This window comes from Vipera ursinii (genome assembly GCF_947247035.1).
Source record: "Vipera ursinii genome assembly, chromosome: 11".
NCBI lineage: Eukaryota > Metazoa > Chordata > Lepidosauria > Squamata > Viperidae > Vipera > Vipera ursinii.
Window position 1 is genome coordinate 18,634,592 of NC_139524.1, and position 19,581 is coordinate 18,654,172.

At 42.5% G+C, this 19,581-nt stretch overlaps 1 protein-coding gene across 1 annotated transcript in view; it reads right to left on the reverse strand.

Moving 5' to 3' along the window:
* The window catches only part of LINGO1 (leucine rich repeat and Ig domain containing 1), a 204,108-nt gene that overhangs the window by 136,767 nt on the left and 47,760 nt on the right, over positions 1-19,581 (reverse strand). The window contains exon 2 of the mRNA XM_083370976.1: positions 12,399-12,442. The gene's annotated coding sequence lies outside the window, so the exon portion shown is untranslated. The remainder of the gene's footprint in view (positions 1-12,398; positions 12,443-19,581) is intronic.

Sequence of the window (19,581 nt, forward strand, 5' to 3'; positions counted from 1 at the left end):
TGGGCATGGTATTTTCAGTCCTAGCAGCAACCGCAACCTGTTTGCAAAAAAGAAGGGCTGGTGGGTAGGGGGTGGGAGGAGGACTCCCCCCCACCCTTTTCCTGTTTTCCCTCCAAAGGTAATCTGAGCTGTCAGGATTGACAGCACAGCCATCTGTTTGGCGGGAGAAATACTCTTTTCCCAGTGTGAAAAGATCTGTAGATTGGGCTTCATCCCACCCAGGCATATATATTTTTTGTGGGATTCATGCCGGAATAAGATTTCAAACCCGCCATTTTAGATGCCTTTTTTGTTATTATCATTTCAGAGAAATCAGGGTGTCAACTGAAGCTTCTATAATCAATGGTTGCGTTCATATAAGAGACCAAGAATAGAGTAGAATATTTTGAAATAGGCTTCTTTACTGAGTGAGCCCTAGACTCAACCCTAAGACAAGTTAAGGCCAAGAAACCTTGTGGGGACCCACCAGGAGAACAGATGGTGATGATCATCGTGCTGTAGATGTCTCTGAAGCCCAAAGAGGGGACATGCTGTGGCCTGCTCTTTGCTAAGTCACAATGGGAAGGAGAAGGAGAAGGAGAAGGAGAAGGAGAAGGAGAAGAAGAAGAAGAAGAAGAAGAAGAAGAAGAAGAAGAAGAAGAAGAAGAAGAAGAAGAAGGAGGAGGAGGAGGAGGAGGAGGAGGAGGAGGAGGAGGAGGAGGAGGAGGAGGAGGGGGAGGAGGAGGAGGAAGAACTAAATTTATTGCCTCCTCCATATCCACTGGACTCTGGGCAGTGAAATGGTGTGATGATGCCCTCAAAGCTCTTCTTTTATTTTCCGTTTCGCTGCTGCTGTTGATGTTGTTTATCTGCTCTTTTTTCTCTAAATCATCCTACATCTTTTCCTGCCTTCTTCAGCTATCTACTCACACGGCTTTCCCATCTGATAGAACACCCATTTGATTTCTCCTTCACAATACCGCTAAAATATCTCTGTCAAACTCTCCGACTAAATTCTGAAGTGTAATTTTTTAATGAAGCTTTTTTGCTAAAAGCTGAGCTCTTTGGGCTGTCATTAGTGAGGACGAGACCCAGGGCTTCATTCGTGGATGATGGCTTATTTGCTCACGGCCCGCTCTGTAATTGTCTATTTTCCTTTGGAGAGGGTGAACAAGATCCAAATCAGTGTCTAGCTTGTCTCAAGCTATTGAATGCCAAGAGCACCACGCAAAGATTTCATGGGCTGTTTTTCAGACGAGACATTCCGAATACCTTCGGGCAATTCCTCTGAATTTATCAAGGCTTTATCAAGTTAGAAGAGATCTGTCTTTTAAGAGTTATGGAGTGGTAGGGTGGCAGAGTGGTTAATATGCTGAGCCAGGAGCAGGAAAACTAACACCCCACTTTCAGTCATGGAGCTGCTTCCAAACAAGAGCATACAGAGAGGTCTCAAATATGGCTTAGAGGATCCACTCTGGTTTGAGTTTCCATAGGTGCCCATCCTCAAATATGCCCTGGGATGAGCAAATAAAATCTTTTACGTGGGTTTTCTCAACCTTGGCAACTTTAAGATGGGTGGACTTCAACTCCCAGAAGGTCCCCAGATGTCTTTGTCACAATCCAACCAACCTCACTGGCTTTCTCTGATGGCGAAAATTGGAAGAAGGGATAGTTGTTTATGTTCTTGAGCTTCTGGATGGCAAGGCAGAGTGTAACTCTTAACAAATATGTGAAAACATTTCCTCCATGGTTTATTAATGGTCACCATCAATGAGGAGAATCATCTGGGTTTATTTTCTAGCCTGGAAAGTGAATCAAACAGAAGAATCATCTTCATCTAGCTTGGTTGACCTCCATAACTATAAGTTCAGTTATTTTGGGGAGTCGAATGTAATATTAATTGTCTGGCCTGGTTTTTGAAAGATAAAAGAGTTTTATTACTATGTAGGGTGAAACTAAACCTCGCCATTGTGCTGTCGCCTGAGTTTTTCATCCTTCCATAGACAAGTAGTATGCTGAGAGTTCACATGGATTACTATGTGAAGAATCCTTCTGTATGGTGTAGTGTTTTATTCACACAAATGAGTGCACCAAAGAGAACCTCAATGGAAACTATTTTCATTGCAGCTTAAATTGGAACTCTCTTAATTGTAGCTTGCCTTTTAATAGCCTTTCATCAATGTACAGTCACTTGTAGACCGGGGGTGGGGGAGGAGAAATACCTCCACAAAGCTGCAATCCCAAATCAAAAGAGCTTATGATCCAAGTCAGAAGGAATGTCAACACACTCTTAGTTAAACCCGAGTAAATATAACAACAGAAGCACATAGCAAAAACAACAAAGACACTTGCAGCACCTTGAAGATAGGGGATTGTATTTTGTGGAAGCTTAGCCTACATAAAAATGAGTCTTTTGATACCACGAGGCCCTGCTATTGACATTGCAGTCTATTAACATGGCTTTGAAAAGCTCTCAAAGAGAATAGAAGGAACAGCAATGGATTTTTAATGGGAAGAAAGCCACTCATCTTGAATTCCAGAAGTCAGAGCTTTTACACCCCAGTTATAAGAATGCATTGATAAATTGAGCAAATCTATAAGCTGACTTTGTAATAATGCCGCTTGGGTTGTGTGTGAAAGCCCTAACAAGCAGGCATATACATAGAATGAAGGCTACTGCTAAGCTTGTAAGCCGCCCTGAGTCTTCGGAGAAGGGCGGGATATAAATGTAATAAAAATAAAAAAATAAAAATAAATAAATCTGGAGAAGGCTACCAGATGGGCGAAAGGACTAGAAATCAGGTGCTATGTGGTATGGTGAAAAGATCTGGGTAGGTCCAGCTTTTAGAAAAGAAACTTAAGCAGGAACAAGGTGACTATCTTGAAATATCTGATGGTTTTTCACATTGTAAACGGGTTGGACTGCTCATTTGCTCCAGAGACTAAGACCAGAACTCATGGGTGAAACCTCAGGGATGGAGAGACAGGTGAGACGTGAAGAAGAACAAAAAGAACTGTCAACCAGTGGAACAGCTTGCCACATGGAATGGTTTCTTCATCTTCACCAAAGATTTTTAAACACAGCTTGGATTGTCATCCACTAGGGATAGTGCAGGTCCTTTTGATCCTATGAGTGATTCTATGATCCTATGAGTGATTCTATGGTTGATTCTATGACTATAATTGGTTCTTTGGTTGATTCTATGATTGAGTCTATGATTCTAGAGTGAGTCTATGGTTGAGTCTATGATCCTATGATTGATTCTATGATTCTATGACTGTGTCTATGGTTGAGCCTATGATTCTATGGTTGAGTCTATGATCCTATGATTGATTCTATGCTTCTACAATTCCTTCTGTGATTCTATGATTCAGTCTACAATTCTATGATTGATTCTATGATTTTATGATTCATTTTATGATTCTATGATTCAGTCTAGATTCTACAATCCTACAAGGAAGTTTAAGGAGAGACTTTTCAACCAAGAGAGGCATATTTGTCTCAAGATGTGGCAGCCTTTAATGCCAATAAATGTCCTTCATCTCCTGGAACAGTTCCGCCAGAGGTCAGATCCGCAGGTGTGCAATGCACTCAGGGTGCTGGGTTCTTTCTATTAGGTATCTTAATATGGAATTGAACTTCTGGCTTTCATCACCTACTTACAGAAAATGTAACAGCCACAGAATACTTTTATGCTTCTGGCAACAATGGGGTCAAAGTGATCTGCCCTGCAATCAGAGATGAATTACACCCCCCCAAAAAAAAAAAGGAAAGAAAGAAAGATTTGTAATGACCTTCTCACTTTCCTGGTTTATTGCAAGAAGATGAACTTGAGCCAGAGAAAACACAATAAGGAGCTGTTTCCAAGTGGAACATGAAGAGAGTTCTTGAATAGGGTTCCGAGGATTCTGTCTGATTTGGGTCTGTAATATTTCCATAGCTGCCCATCCTCAAATATTCTCTGAGATGAGCAAAGAAAATCTTTAAAGCTATGTCTCTCGCTTTAAGATGCATGGACTTCTACTCCCAGAATTCCCCAGCCAGCATGGCCCGCTGGGGAATTTTGGGAGTTGAAGTCCATCCATCTTAAAACTGCCAAGGTTGAGAACCTTTGCTTTAAAGTACGAAATATGTCAATTAAGGAAAGTAAAGGTAAAGACTTCCCTATCAGCCATGTCCAACTCTAAAGGGCGTTGCTCATCTCTGTTTCTTGGCCAAGGGAACCAGCATTCTCTGAAGACAATTTCTGTGTTCATGTGGCCAGCATGACTATACCCCAAAAAATGATGTCTATTGCTGGTCTATGACCGTAATAAAGTTATATTCTATTCTTCTGCTAGGTGGGCAGGAGCTCATCCCATCATGAGGCGCCGGGTCTCCAACTTGGGCTGCGTGAATTCGAAGAGCTACATCAAGGGACCAAAAAGAAAGGGTGAATGACCATAAGGGTTTGGGTAAGAAATGGCTGTCAGTGTGTTTCTCAATGTTCCCATTTGTTCATTGATAAATGTGTCTCCAAATAAATATTTCAGAACATCTGCAATTTGTTTGTAGGCTTTGTCTTATTTATTTATTTATTATTTATTAATTTAATTTGTATACCGCCCTTCTCTCAAGAGACTCAGGGCGGTGAACAGGGCAATACATAAAAATTAGATACAAAAATTAATTAAAATTATTAAAACATGATTAAACAATGCCCATAAATTAATACAAATTTAAAATTGAAATCATTTATAAAAATCCCACCCCATCCCATCAGGCCAGGCCAGCTTGTTTAAAGAGATGGGTTTTAAGACATCTTAGACATCTAGGTGTCTATTTCTTGTTTTGGGATGCATTTAAACCAGATAGTACTAGGTAGGGGAATGAAATTGAAATGTCAACAGGAAGAGAAATTTGGAGAAAGGGAGCAGGTAAATTCCTTTGTAGCAAGGTGCTAAATATGTCCTCTTTCCACGAAGCTCCAAAGGGTGGAGCAAAGTTTCACCAGTAATAGGAGCAAACAAAAGATGGGTTCTGTTCTTCCATCTTACGTCTTCGTTCATCTCGCTGGCTCCTCTGGAAATAGCCTCGCACAAACGTCCCTTTGAATCTGTCCTCACCCATCCTGTTCCTTTCAAATTATTACTGACGCATAATGCTTCTTCTCCATTTCACCCGCCATGGCTTCTCTTGATTGACTGCTCTTGGGACTTTCTCTGGATTATTGCAAAAACCGAGGAAAGGGTGGAGAGAAACACTTACAGGAGGGGCTCGTCGCCCTTCCCCTGTCTGTTTCCCCCACCATTAAAGACCTTCCTCCCTTTTTTACATCTACAGAGGCAAAATGTGAGGGGTGGTCCCATCGCCCTGAGTTTGGCCCCAGGAGGACCATCATTCAAGGGGAAGGTGGCGCCATCCATAACTATTTAGTCCTGCTCTTTCCAAAGCTCTTCACCCAAGCATTTTCAGATGCTTCCTCTGTCAGGCGTCATTTAGCCTTGGGGGGGGGGAAAGGGGGGCTGTGATGCAGCCGAACAGCTGGTCCTGTAATTGGAATTTAGGTGTTTAATCTCACGGTGACAATTCATAATAGAAGCAAGTTCCTTAATGCTGAAAGATGTACGGGTGCCTATCTGCAGAGCGGCAGAAAACGGAAAATGCTCAGATCTATCGCAGGAGTGAGGGTCTCACTCCTTTGAAGGGATGAGAAAAAGAAGGGCATCGGAATATTTATTTTTGGGAGGGGGAAGCAGGTGGTCTTCTACCTGATTTTCTCAGGGCTGGGAGTGCAGTTGCCTCTTTCCTAATGTGGCCTTCACTGGGGGACAAGGGTCCTGTAGAGGTCAGGGTCCTGTAGAGAGATGACCTTGAGAGAAATAGGTAAGAGGGCTGAAATATTACTTATGTCCTAAGAAAGAAGATGATATTTGGAAGTCATACGGAGAGGTCCTTCCTGGGATCTAAGAAGGATTGAGAATGATGGATAGATGATAGATAGATAGATAGATAGATAGATAGATAGATAGATAGATAGATGGATGGATGGATGGATGGATGGATGGATGGATGGATGGACGGACGGACGGACGGACGGACAGACAGACAGACAGACAGACAGATAGATAGAGATGTATGTATACAGCATGTGTATATGTGTGTTATGTATGCGCATGGGTAGATATATACTTTCTTTTGAGAACAGGCAACAGAATTTCACTTTTAATGTAAGCCAGTGTGCTCAGACTAAAAAATGACAATAAAGGTTAACTTATCTTATCCACCTAATTGTGATTTGAGTATTTAGCAACTGCCATGTATTTACAACTGTTGAAGCATCCTAGGATCTCCTGATCAGCATTTACGACTTTCCTAGCAGACTCCTAACAAAGGGGAAGCCAGATTTGCTTCATGACCATGATTATTTGCTTAACGATTGTGGCAAAAAAAAAGATTGTAAAATTGGGTGTGACTCACATTAGGACTTCATTACTTAGTGACATAAATTTTGGTCCTAATGATGCTCGACAATCAAGGATTACCTGCAACAGAACCTTGTAAGCCTGGCTGGGCTTTACCTCCCTCCCTCTTCTATCCCAGTGAATATCCCAGCTCAGATCTTGCTAGAGATCAGCAATTTCTTTGTTTATGGTCAGCACTTCACATTTCTGCTAATTATCCCCAGATATTATTCATTATGTGTGTCTCATAAAAGCCAGCACTCAGCATCTAAGTCTCTTAACTTATCTGCAATCCACCAACTTTGTGTCACTTCTTCTTTGAACTCTCCAGGGACAACTGTTCAACCCACACCCACCCCCCATCCACCCCACAGCCTCAGAAGCTCCTCTAGATAGTTTAGAGCCAATCAGTATCACACAGCTGAATATCACAGGGACATTACTTGGGAACAGGTTGGAGGAGGAGGAGGAGGAGGAGGAGGAGGAGGAGGAGGAGGAGGAGGAGGAGGAGGAGGAGGAGGAATTGCTATAGGAGATTGTAGGAGATGACCAGGCTGAGCCTAAGGGAGGGAGGGGTCAAACAGTCATCAGTCTCGAGTCCCTTTGTGCCCACAAGAGATCTAAGTCCAGCCCACCTTGAATTCTTTCTACTCTTTATCTCCCACTAATTTTCCATGGCTGTTAGTAGTTCAGATTCTTGTGGAGAGCTTATAATAAGTCTTTATAGCTATTTGAACTGACTGGGTCTCCTGATTTTCCTGGCACTTCACAGAGATGCGTTTTATACTCCTGAAGGAAAGGTGGACCACAGATCTGATGAATCAACCAAGCTTGCTGACTAAATGCCATAATAAAATGAGTGGAACTGAATCAATGGGGTAACAGGAGAGTATTTCCAAGATCATCTCAAAATGAAATGTTTTCTCTGCCACTGGTTTGTTCAGAACGAGGAGGAGCTCAAGCTTCTTGATGCCCCATGATGCTACACATCACTTAGACCTCCATCCCTGCAAGAGGTCCTGTAGCCATATTCACCAAAGCCAAAAGGGAAGATGGCCACTGCAAGGAGGAGGCCCTTTTCATTTCAGAGCTTGCCATCAACGTGAAAGAAGATGGGGGCACCTAACAAGCAAACCTCTCATCTGCTCCTAACAGGCTTTCAGCATAAGGCCCGCTGACAGCTAAGCTCTGGATCTACTTAAAAGATCAGATGGAGGCGAGGCTGCTGCTGGAGAGAGAGGTGGACATGACTCTCACTATCATTTCCATCTGGGCTTGGTGCCAACAGGCAGCAGCAAAGGAGAACTCTGTTGCCAGCTGAGGCAGCCTTGTTCCTCCTCCTCCTCCACTCTCCTTCCTGAGGCTAGGATAGCAAACAACAACGGTTCCCATCTCATGTTTATTTGCACGTTATGGGCATTTACATTTAGGTGGGTGGAGAATTTAGTTGGTTTGTTAATCTGCTTTCCAAACAATTTTCAAGCTCCCCGCTACACAGTATTTGTGGTGTCTCCACCTGATCAGCTCTGGTGTTGACTTCCTTCCCGCTTGAGCCACCACTGATGCTCCCCTCCAAATCCAACTAGGAGAAATTGAGCCTGGTCATCCATCCGATCCCATTTACTTTCCTATGTTGCGTGTGCTCCCATCCATGTGCTGGTAAAAAATTGTGGAACACCCAATGGCAAGGCACCAAAAGTGGTTCAAGAAGCAAGAGTCTGTTCTTACTTTGGAGGGAGAAGTATGCTAGCATTTCATCAGAGGAAGGTTTAGCTAAAAAAAAGGACATTCCATCATGAATCTTCTATTCCAAAATCACTTAATGATCATCTTGGATGGAACAAAGAAATCTAGATTTCTGCCAAGTCCAGATCTTGAGAACTCACCTCCCACCGTACAATAGTTGAGAAGAATTACACGACATCCAAGAAGCTTCTACCGGCAATCCTGAATTAATTCTCCTTTGAACCTGATGGGAACTGCTCTGATGTAGTTGTCCACCCCTATCTCCAGCACAACCACAGCCAAGAACTGCTCTATCTACCACCATGCAAAAATATCTACCAATAATCCAGCAGAATTTCCTAATTTAACATAGTCCCAAACAACTGGAAATATTTCTCCTATCCATGAGCCTTCAGCACTGGACTGAGCTGCCCAGTTTGCTTAAAGAGGGGAGGTGGGGAGGATCCCATGTTGCCTAGAATGAGCCAAAATGCTGAGTTTGATTTGTAAGGCTGTGAGTGTGTGTTACATGAAGCTTGCTTGTTTGGCTACTTTATGGTTCAACGTACTGTATTGTGCAAAATGGGTTAAAGGCAGCAATCAGGTTCAGCATCTTGTCAACATGGAGCCAACCCTCCTCAGTGGGTTTTGTCATCCAGCTCCATGTTTTCCCAGTTCCAGGTAACCACTTCATTTCTCACTGAAAGAATAGAGCATCACCTTGCAATCTGTGATGGGTGAAGAACACGTCAGAAGCTCATTCTTGAATGGCTCAGGTCATCCAAGAAAAGAGAAACTAAAATTACACCAAGGAGCATGAAAATAGGGGAAATTTGTTCAAAATAAAAAGAAATATGGGGTGGGGTTTTTTTGAGGGCCTTTGTATTGCACTGCACATGTCCCCCAGGTGCAGTGTTTCTGAACCTCGGCAAGTTTAAGCTTGCTGGCTGGGGAATTTTGTGAGTCCACACATCTTAAAAGTCACTGAAGTTGAGAAACACTGCCCAAGGGCATTTCTTCTGGTACAAATGCCCAACGAGACACATTCTTCTTGACCTCACCTGTGAAAGCCTTTTCAGCAAAAGCAACCTTGCAATTTGAGAAGGTTTGGAGTTTTGTGGATGTCAACCATGGATGTTGCTTTGCGATAGCAAGCTGGGAAAATAATTGCATGCATGCTCAAATGACTTCTATAAGAATGTCCAGGAATGAGCAAAAGACCACAGTGAAAATTATCTGCGCAAAACTCATGGAGGAATCAATTACAGAAAGAGGGGATGAAACGTTAACTCAAGTTCAGGCGAATCACATCAAGCAAGCAAGCAAGCAAGCAAGAAAGAAAGAAAGAAAGAAAGAAAGAAAGAAAGAAAGAAAGAAAGAAAAAAAGAGAAAGAAAGAAAGAAAGAAAGAAAGAAAGAAAGAAAGAAAGAAAGAAAGAAAGAAAGAAAGAAAGAAAGAAAGAGAAAGAAAGGGAGGGAGGGAGGGAGGGAGGGAGGGAGGGAGGGAGGGAGGGAGGAAGCCATCTTCCTTCTTTGGTCTTTGACAAAAGCAAATTATTTGTGAAGGTAGTAGGAAAATATTAAATGCCAACTCCTTGTTCTCCCTCCTACTATTCAACAAATCCCACTTGCAGCAACCTTTGCAATCCTATAGACTGTTAACCTATTTCTTCCAGGAAAGCAAAGAAGGATGAAAAACACGTCCACAAAAACTGAATCTGATGACTGCAGTTGAATGAAGAGATAGTAACTAGGCCGACTTTTGATAATTCCTCTCCAGACAAGGAGAGATCTTGTGATTGCCCACAAGTGCTCCAGACGTGCTTTGAAGTCAATGGATCCTTTGTCATCATCTTCTCAGCCTGAGAACCAGGGGGCTTTCCACTGTTAATTTCAATAGCCCCTCTCTAATGACGGAACTCTCTGCACTTTGAATTTGGAAATGAATTTTCAAATACTATTTATCCGTCACTTCTAAACTGACCCTTTGTATTGCTTGAATTGATTAGACTGGTTTAAAATTTCATCTCCGTTTTGTTCTTCCTTCTCCTCCCAAATCCACACAGATCTCTAAAATTTTTAATTTGGGGTTCTTTTTAACTGACTACAGGGTTAATTTAATACTTTTTAATTTGTTCTTAATTTTTGTATTGTGGATTTTTAATTCCCTGTAAACCACCCTGAGTCCTCAGGGAATAGGGCGGTATATAAATATAACTAAATAAAATAAATAAATAAATAAATAAAATCTTAAAACAATTAATTTTGGAAAGCAGCTGGACCAACAAGAACACCTTAGAAGTATCCTGTGCAGACATTATGCATCTTCTCCTACTTCTGAATCAACGTGGTTTATTTAGTTATTTATTAAGGTTTTTTTAAAAAAAAGAACAAGCCTTTAATTTGTAGGTTATCTGAGCCCTGTGGGCTGGATGAGCTTGTATTCCAGGCCAGGATATTAAAGGTTTGGGCAACCTCTGCTCCACCTCATCACACATCGCTGATTTTTCTATTACACTATTTTTCAGTGGTTTAGCATTTCTACCTTGCTGGAGGCATTAATTCTGAGAGAAGCAGACCTAACGCAATGGGAGCATACATGTGGGAAAGCTCTTTTTGCATCCACAATGTGCTTTGCTGCCCCCCCAAAAAAAGCATCCTAGCTGACTTTCCTTCTTCTTCTAAAGACTACTGCTCCCTTTGTTACATTCACAAACATCTCCTCTCCTTTTTACAATTCGTTGTTCTTTTGCCGGAAAAATATACAAGTGCAACACAAACCAGATTGATTCACCACAACCTTAAAGTATGAATAACACCCTTAAAAAATAAATAAATACAGGGTCAGCCTTCTGGAATGAAAGACGGGGTGTTGACTTGAAAAGAAGGAAAGGGGGACTTTCTCTTCCTGCCTCCATTTACAATGAAGAAGTCAGAGGAGACTGGGACCCCAATATCGCTACATTCTGCCTTTCTGTATCCGTCCTGCATTCCCACCTCAGATACCAATCTTTTTATCTGGAAGAGAATTGTTGCATTTGAAGGAGCACATTGACATTCCCCACAAATTGCACTGTGGGTGTGTTTATGTCCCTAGTTCAGATGGGAAGTGGAAGCTATCAAACAGAGGGATGTCTTTTGAGTATGACTAAGATGGGGCGCGGTGACTAAAAAGGGACGCGGTGGCTCAGTGGGTGAGGACGCTGAGCTTGTCGATCAGAAGGTCGGCAGTTTGGCGGGTCGAATCCCGAGTGCCGCGTAACAGAGTGAGCGCCTGTTACTCGTCCCAGCTTCTGCCCACCTAGCAGTTCGAAAGCACGTAAAAATGCAAGTAGAAAAATAGGGACCACTCCGGTGGGAAGGTAACAGCGTTCCGTGCGCCTTTGGCGTCTAGTCATGCCGGCCACATGACCACGGAGACGTCCTCGGACAAGCGCTGGCTCTTCGGCTTTGAAACGGAGATGAGCACCGGCCCGTAGAGTCGGAAACGACTAGCACGCATGTGCGGGGGAACCTTTACCTTTACTTTAAGATGGGGCTTGGGCAATTGTGCAGCACTTCAGGACCATAGACAGCTCCTACTGAGTTCTGCTGGCAATCCTAGCATCCCATCCCATCCCATTCTCTATTCCATTCCATTCCATTCCATTCCAATTGTAATAATTCTAAATCTAATTCTAAATTCTATTCCTATTTTATTCCAGCAGAAGCCTCAAGCCAAGATAGAGTGTAAGTGAGATAGATTTTCCAGTTGGTCCTCTTCTACAAAATCAGTGCCTCGTTGTTGCTTTTTATGAGGCTTCCTATGTCTTTTTCAAAGCAATGCAATGCAAACAGATCCAGTACAAAATAGCCAGTGGCTCAGGAATTATTTAGCCAAATTGTTTCATTTGGGCAATGTTGACTACCAACAACTATTACTTTGTGAAATCAGTGTGAGATCCCCATATGGTGTGGTCATTCATAACAAGCCAGATTTGGTCGACTGGTGTTGCCCGCATGAGAAAATATATCCTTGTTTTATTATCATTTAGATGGTACTGTTTTAATTTAGTTCATTGCCTTTACTTAGTAACAGGCCCTTGTGGTTCACCATATATACCTGATGAGCCGCAGCTCAGAGCTACCTGACCATGAAAGTTTGTTTTAATCTACCTGCTGTTTTACTAAAATAAGCAACGGATCTCCACAGGAGTGCAACATAAACACAACACTCTATCTTATAAAATGGAGAGACTTCAGAGCACTTACCAGGAACAGCAGTCTGGCTAAGGTCTTCTGTGTTGACCAGATTCCTGTAAAAGAACACAGAGATGCAAAAATAAGTAAATAAGTTTACAGAAGAGCAAAATCACTCAGCTCAACCCAAACGTTTTGGAAATTTCCATACATCTCAACAAATATACCAAGGCTGTCATAAGATGCATTGGACTGTAAGTATTTATAGGGAAGGACAGGCCTATCAATGCTTATCTGTCTTAATGGCTATGTGAAAACACCACGAAAAGGCCAGGGGAGCAGTTTACGTAAGAGGAATTCCTGGGGAGCCACAATATGGCAACCCTATGACCCCAAACTTCTGCTTGGAGACTTCCTTGTCCAATCACTGCTAGGTTGGTTGGTCCATCCATCCATCTCAAAAGGGCTTTTCCAAAAAGCAACTGGATTTTCCTGGCCTTTTCCTTGAAAACATTTCAGTTCTTATCCAATAAATTTCTAAACTGAAGAACGAAGAAGTTTCTTGAATGAGAAGTGAAACATGTTCAAGGAAAGCCCAGAGAAATTCCAGATGCCTTTTGAACAACCGTGATCTGGATGATGGGCAATCTCCATAGACATTCATCATCCATCCATCTGTGATCCATCTATCCATCATCCATCCATCAGCCAGCCAGCCAGCCAGCCAGCCAGCCATCTATCAGATACCAGTTGGATTATTTTGCTTTGAGCCTCCCTGATACAGATATCATTAGCTGATGTGGTTTACGATGCCTATTTGTACCCAATGACTAAACAAGAGCCACTCTAAGAAAAGGGGAGGATTACATGGTGGACAACCCACTTCTTCCAAATTTTTCCCGCATTTATTCTTTGCTTTCCCACTCCGTTTCCTCCTTTTAATTAAATAGCCTGATTCATGATCTGTGACAAGCAATAAGAAAAGCTTATTACTTGACATCACAACCACCACCTCTGGACCACTCCATTTTAATCCTTTCTCCTGGACAGAAAATTGCCGGTTGCTGGAAGCAGAAGTTCATCTTCACTGATAAGGGCCATTGCTTCCTTAACCTTGTTACCTTCAACCAGCCATTGATGGTGATTAGAAAGAGTGAGACTAAAACCTTGATCCCCCAAAATGTCTAGATCACTGGTCTCTTTGCAACTCTCACCAAACCAATCGGTTGGATTCACTTCCAGTCATTTTTAACCACAAGCTGTTTCCATAATGGTTCTGTGTAGACATTTGTGAAGTCTGCTCGGTTTTTTATTTCTTAAAGAAAAAAACCGAAAACAAACCAACAAACCAACAACTCAATTCTCACCATCCCTAGAAGGGCTATCAATCTGCTCTACCAGCAGTTTCTCTATAACTTCTTTTTCCATCTTTGACTCCTCTTATCTCTTCCCGACAGGGAATCCAAGAGACTAACAAGACTGCACCAAGACAGAAGCGCCAAGGGAAGGTGTTGCAATCATCTAAGCACTAGAAAAATCAACTCGTTTCTCTTTTGTTCTCTTTCCCTAAGCAAATCGCTTGCCCTTTCCCTTTCTTCTAAGACTGGGAGCTATACAATTTGTTAAGATTGATCGCCCACCAAAACAGAAGAAATAAACTCAATATAATTAACTCAGCCTTTCCTTCTGCTGGGAGGGATAATTTTTTTTTTTAAAAAAAAGGAATGCAAGAGAGAGAAAACAAAGCTATTCTGAGCCTTTGACCACGTTTCCCTTTTCTGTGGAATAAGAACCCCTTTTGCACCACCATGTGGAGAGAGAGCCCATGTGGACTTTCCTCTTTCTCCCCTCCCCCCAGCTGCTTTAATCTCAGATACAGTGGACAACATTCAGAAGGAAAACATGGACCAGTACAACCTGTGTTTCCCAAATTTGCACAGCTGGAGAGCAACGGAGGTTGGAAAAGGGGGACCTTCACCTGCCTCAGCTGTAAGAAGGGCTGCCCACTGGGACCTCACCTGCATCAAAGATGTGGTTCTTTCTCATGGTTGAGAACCTGAGAAACTGTGTCTACTACAGGGGTTGGGGCTTCCTAAATCAAGAGAAGCCCGGTTGTGATCCTCAAAGTTTGGAGCATCTTATTATGAGAAGTGCCAAAAATTCAACACATAGATTGCAATACAGAGGGCAAAAAAGCCCTGGTGGGCACAGTGATTAAAGTACAGTATTGAAGGCAAACTCTGCCCACAGCTTGGAGGTTCAATCCTTACTGGCTCAAGGTTGACTCAACCTTCCATCCTTTGAGGGCCCAGATTGTTGGAGGCAACGTGCAAATAATGCTGACATTGTAAACCATCCAGAGGATGCTGCAAAGCATTATGGGGTGGTATATAAAGTCTAACTGTTATTGCTATTGCTTTGTGGCTCCAGAACGTCCCCTAATGTTTTGGGTAGAGATTTGACCCTTTTCTCTTAGAGGGGAAAAATGCTTGCAGAATCTCAGGGAATCTGTATCATCTTTTACTTCTGGAACCCAGGCCTTAGCGCTACAAAGCCTACTGTGGCCCTTGAACTGATGGAGATTGTGCATCCCATTGATGTCATTGGTAGATGCACCCTGGAACACCATGTTCCACTGACATAAAGCATGCTCAGCAAACAACTTTTTAAAAATAAAAATAAAAATAGCAATGATTATACTAGAATGCCAAAGGACACACTATTCTCACCTCGTTCTCCTCCCAAGGTGCCAACTTACATAACTCTACATGCTAATCTATGCAAAGGAACAACACAGCATCTGGAGAATTATAAATATCAGTAAAGCCTCTTCCTCCTCCTCCTCCTCTGCCGTGTAGGTAACACCAAGTGAAATTTATAGGACTTCTGTGGAGGCTCTTGTAGGTGTCTCCTGTGAAGCTGTGATGCTCATTTGTGTCAGAATATAAAGCAATTATGGACCACTGCCACACTGGCACTCAACATATCCATACACACAAAGACAGCCATCAGCAAGATGCATTCAGACAATCAGTTGTCCAATCAATTCAAAATATTTTTTTGCACTTCTTGGGGTTTTTTTGTTGTTAAAAAAAAACCTCAACTGGTCTGGGGAAATCCATGGAATTATTTTGGATCCCCAGAAGATTAGGTGATTTTTGAAGAACCGTTACGTTTGAACACAGCTTTCGCCCACTGAAAATCTTGCTCTGTGTCCTCTTGACATCAGAAGCAGAGCTCTCAGAGGATCTAAGATTAACTTCTGGCTGTCCTTCAGGAGACGTCTGGTTAAGGGCACTTAGGCAGCTACAAAACTGCTGTTTACATTTTTGGTAGGACTGGCAAGAGTTTGTCTCATCTTATTTTCAGCAGCTGCCCTTACGTCTGGTAGCTGCCGTTAATGACTGAGGGAAGGTGGATTGTGAAACACTTTTAAAATAAAGAAACGGTTATCTGGAAAGCCATTTTAAAAAAAAATTAAGCACGTCCTTCTGGGCTGGTAATGTTCTTTGTCACGGAGATGGAACAAAACTGGCAAACCCCAATTTTGTCCGGCTCTTTTGCTTTACCTGGCAATCGTACAATAAGTGGCCTATTTAACACGCTAAAGGTCAAACTAATAGAGACAAAATGAGCATTATTTTTTTTCAGGTTAACCTGTCGCAATCTTCCCCAAACAGATGCCCTTCCCATCTGTTGCAGTTCAACTTCTCACAATTCCCAGGCCTCCACTTTCCCGACTTGGCATTCTGTGGGTGTATTCAGACTATGGCTCCCATGATCCCCAGCCAGGCTGACCGGGGATTATGGCGGGTGAAGGTCAACACATAAGAAGATGGCTGAATTTGGATAAGTTAGCAAATAGGTTATGCTTTAGTAGTTTAATGTCACAACTGGCGCCCATGTTCACTAATACCTGAAACAAAAGAACAGGTGGTGAGCCGAAAGACCAGAAGTAAACAGAAACCAGAAAAGTGAGAAACAGAGGAACAAGATATGCCTTCTAGAAAATGTTCTCCCAGGGCTGAAGGACATAAGGCCATTACAAGGGGGCAGGGGGAGAGAGAAAATTCCCGGCATTTTTGCTAAAATCCTGGAATAAAGGGAGAAAAGTTCACACCACCATCTTGAGAGGGGGAATGTGGTGGACACAATAGAACACCTTCCACAATCATCCACTTTTGAGGTTCTCGTCTGCCGAATACACCTTGAAAACCCTGTCCCCAAATCTTTGCCTTACAAATGTTGACGGGAGTCCTCAAAAGGTCCTATGGATGGTAGCTCCCATAACGCACGATGGCTTCTGACAGCTGGATGGCAGGAACACTCAGAGTGTAACATCGTTCAATGTTGAACCCAACAGCTGGCAACTAGCAAGCAGCAACAAGCAATATTGGGCGGTATTTGAAAGCAAATGTTTATAGGCACATGAGATGCTTTCCAGGCAGCTAAAACATTCCTGGAAACCTCCTGTACTGTAGTTGGGAATTTTCATGGTTTCCTACTCATTGTCATTGTTTCAGATTGTACGATTATTATTATTATACTTTCCATAGAAAGAGCATTTTGGAGCTTCCATGAAAGGGATGAAGCTTGCAAGCCAGAAAATGTTGTCCCAAGTCAGCAGTTTCTGAAATTAGACTGAAAACCAAGAAGCAATATTGAAATCTAGGCCAAGAACCGAAGCAGAGATTTTCTCAGAGAAGAAATTTATTTATTTATTTATTTATTTATGCAGACACGGATGATCTACTGAAAGAAGATCAGCTCTCTTTTTTCAATGCATGTTTGGACAATCTGCTGGGCTACCTACAGTTCCTCCCCCACATCATTGGAGAGCCCAGGGCTTGCAGAATTAGGAGCATTTTGCCGTCTGTAAATCCTGCTCTGAGTATCACTAGGAGGCATCATTCTTTAGCAAAAGTCTATAACAAAACATTCAGGACATACTAGACACACTAGGAGAAGCCATGGATTTCTCTAGCAAATGAACTTAGCCTTCCAGGATTTTAGTTAGAATATGGGTCCCTTAATGCAAGAAAATGGTGCATCTACTGCTGTCATTCTCAACCTTGGCAGATTAAGATGTATGGACCAACTCCCAGAATTCCCAGCCAGCCATGCTGTCTGGGGAATTCTGGGTGTTGAAGTCCACCTATCTTGAAGCTGCCAAAGTTGAGAATGACTGATCTACTGCTTTGGGCTGGCACCAATCAAGGAGAATACCAATTTCTTTGGTTAGTGGTTGGTTGGTTGGTTAATAGTCATATTATACTTGTGCTGCTACACCTGGCAGATCCGTTCTACTCCATCACTCAAGTCCTCAAGTTCCACCATATTTTTGTGGCATGTACTACAAGCAGTGATGGAGAACTTCTATTTCAAATAATCATCTTTGTTTTCAAATCTTTGAGGTTGAAAAAAGTTGTACAAGTTGTTTCCTAGCTGGGGGAAAATTCCCTAACTTATTAAAGTTATTTACTATAGAATTTAGAACATGCCATGCTGCTAGGAATGATGGTAATGATAATGCTGTACCATTCCTTCAGAGCTCCTTGGTAGAACGTATTCAGGAGAAGGTGAGGACCAGCAGGATATAGACATCTCAATAAAGTTTACAGGCAAACAGTTAAAAGCCACGTGACATGTCTCAAATTCCATCTTGTAGGATGATAGATGAGCCAAGCATTCCAGTTAATGGTGAACCCAAGACACAGTAGGAGAATGTCTGCCCAATTTCTCTGCCTCGAACATGGTGGATAATTGTGAGTGATGATATGACTGCATCTACAGTATAGAAGCTCTCTCTCTCTCTCTCTCTCTCTCTCTCTCTCTCTCTCTCTCTCTCTCTCTCTCTCTCTCTCTCTCTCTCTCTCTCTCTCTCTTATCTTTTCAGTGGAATTCTACACCTCAGGCTTTTTATCGTGTAACCAAAAATAGTACTATAACGTTCATTCTTTCCTTCCCTTACTTGCATCATGGGAAGATCTCAAGATTATCACAATTATATCGAGATGCAACAAAGGAAGCAGAAAATGAAGCATTTACCAAAAGGTTAGAGAAGTTTTTTTCCCCTTCAAGTTGCCTAAGAGTTGACAAGTCTTTATTTCGCCTCTTAACAGGATGATCAGTGGGCGTATCAGCTGATCAAGAGGGAAGAGAAGCAAGGGGGGGGACCAGAAAGGAAACACGAGCCAAATCAGAGCCTGCCTCAATGGAAAACACACACGAGGCAATGAAGGAATTAATTACATTACAGCTAGGCAGGAGAAAACCAACTGAATGGTGAATCAAAGTCAACGGCATGCTGAAGCAGCACGCTTAGTGACAGGTTGTCTCAAACCTACACCAACTGAGCAAATATATTCTCCCACTGGCATTGCCCCTTCTAAGGTCAGGAGAGAAGCAGCAACAGATGCCAAGAGAACTAAGCAAGAGACTGACCCTCAACATCCTCCGAATGGACACATGCCCCAAGCCCACCAACTCAGATCTAGGAACAGCTTCATGGCAAGAATGAGCTTTCCTGAGGGTTTAACAATAACAAAATTGAATTAAAAGATTGAGGAAGGAGACCATCGAGTAAGGAATAACATTAAAGGAGGATCTGGCTGAAGGATCCAACTTCCCTTATACTACTTGGAGGACTTTGAATAGGTTGAGAACTGGAGTGGCTCCATGTAAAACCAATATGCTCAAGTGGAGGCTCTTCATGGATGACACACTGTGTGAATGTGGAGACACACAGAGCCCACTCTATCTGCTGGTATGTCAGCTACTCCCAGAAACATGTACCAATGATGATTCATTTTTGGCCAATGACAAAGCCAAGAAGGTGGCTTCATCTTGGCAGTTTAAAGTTTGATCTAAGGAGATGGGAGAAGGGAGAAGGGGGTAGGAAGAAGTCAGAGGCAGAGGCAGAGGAAGAGGAGGAGGAGGAGGAGGAAGAAGAAGAAGAAGAAGAAGAAGAAGAAGAAGAAGAAGAAGAAGAAGAAGAAGAAGAAGAAGAAGAAGAAAGCAGCTTCCTGCATTCTCTCCCCTTTCTTCCTCTGAGCCTCTAACTTTGCATGTTGGACAATGAATGATTTCTGCCCAGTTAGCTTCATGGCGGTGGGATTGATTAGCATTACATCAAAGCCAAACTGGATTACTGTTGTAAGACAGGTACTCATTCACTTAGACCCTGAAATTCCAAAGGATACTGCAACATATAAACAATGGCTCCAAGCTAAGCCACTGGGCTCCTGGGCAGATC